The sequence below is a fragment of the Lates calcarifer genome, linkage group LG16_LG22 (genome assembly GCF_001640805.2).
Source record: "Lates calcarifer isolate ASB-BC8 linkage group LG16_LG22, TLL_Latcal_v3, whole genome shotgun sequence".
Classification (NCBI taxonomy): domain Eukaryota; kingdom Metazoa; phylum Chordata; class Actinopteri; family Centropomidae; genus Lates; species Lates calcarifer.
The window spans coordinates 3,945,078-3,948,512 of record NC_066848.1 but is presented as its reverse complement, the minus strand read 5'-3'; the positions used below and the strand labels follow the sequence as shown (position 1 = coordinate 3,948,512).

Here is a 3,435-nt window from a genome sequence, read left to right as displayed (position 1 = left end):
GGTTACATACCTGCTGCTTATACCACATTCTGCATGAGCATGGGGCAAGAGCCACAGGGAAAACACCACACTACATTAAAACATGTATTGCCCTATATCATTTTATCATAGTAAGCTATACACAAGTAACATATTCTTTAAGCCACTGTTATGTGGTGATGTGATACACTCATATACAGTATGTATAGTATATTTCAAATTTTCTCAATCCAAAAAAGAAAAAAGAAAAAAAGCAGTTGTTGGGAATTGCAAAGAGAGTGGGACATAATGCCCAAAGATGATTCAGACTCAGACTGCTGCATGCAAAAATCTGTTTAGTAGGTGGCAAGACATCAAGACAAAACATGGTTAAACTCCAAGGCAGTTCGTCATTGTCTGTGCCACTGATTCATTCAAAGTGAGTCTAACTGTGTTGGATATCCATGTTTCGACATATTACAGCAAATAAACACATTTGTGTGTTTAACTGTAAACAAATGTTTAAAAAGGACAAAGAAATGTTTACTTTAGTAGAGAACCTAAACACAGGTTTCTATGTAATTGTTGCCTTAGTGACAGTTTCTCTGTTTATGGTGTTCCTGGGAAGAAAACTACAGTGTTCCTTGCTGCCAGTACAGGCTTTACAAGGTGACTGTGGAGTGATTAGGTAAATTGGGGTGAGAGGTTTTCCTTGTCTAAGGGATTTCACTATTATGTTATAAAACACAGAGACTGTAAGAAAGAAAAAATCTTATTAGATCATAATTCACCTAAACCCACATAAATAATCCATAGTTTCAGTCATTCTATTTAATTTGAGGTCCCAGTGTGGGGCTATAGAGTAAGGTGTGGCCGCTTAAGATACATGTTGCATAAATGACTCATATGTAATTGATGGGGTACCAGAGGAAAATAAGACAGCTGATAATGCATGGAGATAATAAGAGCAGGACGTGAGCAATTTGCCTTTAAGAAAATGTTTCTTTTTCTTTCCGTTTTGTGTTTCAGCTAACACATGGATTGCTAAGGATACGAGCAATCTTGCTTGGCAAATCCTGGACACAAAGACTAAGATCCTGAGACTATTTGCAGAGTCATTGCTTTGACAGATCAAGGGAGCTGGGAAATATAAACAGAGCATATTCTGTAATTGCAGCAGCTCTGGGCTGTGTGCTGATGCCACCCTGAAGGCCCTGCTTTGATGGTTTACGGTACCTTCTCAGGGAAGTTTCCATTCTGATCCTTAGACTGAGGCATATATGATGCTGCATGAAAGGGGCATAAAGAAAAACAGAATTGGAAAGTAGTTTTTGAATCATATATCAATCATTACAGTAGTATTATTGGAAGAATCTTGTTTTCCCTGTTATATAATAATACCAGACTCACCAACAGTTATTCGTCGTTGTCGTGGCGACCCCTCCTCTTCCTGGTGTTGGTCTGTGGTCTGGGTTAAAGCATGGAAGGTGGCGCTCCTGGTCAGCGTATCCCCAAGACTGCAGGAGCGAGTTATCGGTCTCTGTCACATAATACACGTTTCAGTTAACGTTGGACTAGAATCCAGACCAGTCTAATCAATTTACAGTCAGTCAGTATTTTTAACTTCATGAGTCGTAATACACAGTCACAGTCTAAATCAGATAAAGCACATTTCTTCCAGGAATGTGTAGTGACTTTCTGTAGATACCTATAAATACATTAAAGGTGCATGTGTGGGCCTTGGCTGTAGATGGGGCATGTGATATGCTATGAACAGATCATGAGAAAACCCTTTGGTCAAAAAGGTTCCATTGCATGGTCTTTACCCTTTGGTGAGTAAATGTGTCCATGTTGGTAGCGTCTGGAAGCAGGCAAAGTTCAGCCTTCAGTATGTCGGAGCAGCTCACATCTCTGTTGCTCAGGTCGTCTGCACAGTAATAGAGACAATAAGTCAACAAATGCATAAGAATACATTAGTTAATCCATTCAATTAAGTCTTTGTTTTCACCCTTTTAAGTCACTCTGTTCTTATGGTTTTAGGCCTTCTCTGCGTATAGGTCACCAGGTCTATTTGCAGTGCATTAGCTGGTACTGATACTGGATGCAGTTAGATGGGGTTGCCTGGCAACCTGTCAGACACACTACTGTTCGTCTGGTCGATGACATACTTTTCTGACAATCCAAGTTCTTTCCCACAGAAAGCACATATTCGTACATTTTCCAAATGTCATTTGGTCAGCGAGCAGATATCTTTTTTTTTCTACTATCATAACAAGCGTGACGAATGAGGCTGAGAATATGGCATCCAAGCAAGGCCCTGGCTTTCTCAGGCAACACAGCACTGTGATGTGATCATGATAGATGTTGGAATGTGTTCAGTTCTGAGCTGTAGCTACTTCAACTTTTATACCTTTACAAATTGAAGCATCAGGACCCCCTTTACCGTTGAAAAAACAGTAGTCAAAGAGCTCACTAACAAAAAAATTTAGCTTAATTTCTTAAACACATGTTTTTCATTTCAGTGGCCTGTTTCTGAAAGGTTGGTTTGACATGGATGGGAGTTTAGATGGAGTCAGAATCAGATAAGACAGTGTAATTGGTTTATGTGTGTCAGCAGTGGAATCTTGTCTGGGTCCTGGAGAGACAGTGGAGTACAAGGAGGGGGGCAGCGAGTTGGCACTCTCTTCATCACCTGGCTAGCCTGTTACTCACTCTGTCGAGGATCATTAAGTCTGGCCTACGGGTTCCAAATTCATAACACTCCCAGTACAAAACACAACTGTCTTTTGACTAGAACAGTCAAGAGAGAGAAGTGATGAGTCTTGACTAAACATGAAGACATGTAAGAGTACCCTCATCTAGCTGACCTCAGACATAACAGCGTGTCTTTGAAATTCTTAGAAAATGACTTCCAGTCACTCTGTGACTTCTTTTCACCATGCATGGGAGAAGGGACACAATATGGAGAGCTGTCTGAGAATGGTAATGGAGGGTAGCAGTACACCCACCCTACCACAGCCATGTTCAGACTTCACACAGCCACAGTCTTCCAGGAAAAACCCAATCAAAACAAAGGAGGACAGGAAATTTAGGGCATGCTCAGGGACACAGTCTGATGTTGCCTTAAAGGGTGAAATCACCACAAATGCAGAGATGGACATTGTTCCCAGTCTGAGTTGGCTCAGTCAGGACAAGTCAAAGCATGAGTGAGTTCTCTCACCCCTGACTGGGTGGCATAGACAAACATATTGCATCCCTGCACGCACAGACAGACAGACAGGCTGAGCGATCCAGGTTTTGTTCGTGACAAAGTTTGACAACTATTCACACACAGACACACACAGGGTTAATGACAAAGCAGAGCTTTAGAGTCAGAACTTTTCAGCACATTTATGTAATGGATAGTCAAATGCGATGGTTATCGTTTCCAGTATTATTGTCTTCCTCTGGTTTGAAAAGAAACTAAGCTCTTTGAGA

The 3,435-nt window shown here is 41.1% G+C and overlaps 1 long non-coding RNA gene across 1 annotated transcript; it reads right to left on the bottom strand.

Moving 5' to 3' along the window:
- Positions 1-1,197: 1,197 nt before the first annotated feature.
- LOC108877123 (uncharacterized) lies at positions 1,198-1,887 on the bottom strand. The gene is made up of 3 exons (XR_007814806.1): positions 1,785-1,887; positions 1,369-1,498; positions 1,198-1,244 (listed from the first exon to the last, which is right to left on the bottom strand). It is a non-coding gene; the product is annotated as an uncharacterized LOC108877123 (long non-coding RNA).
- Positions 1,888-3,435: the final 1,548 nt, after the last annotated feature.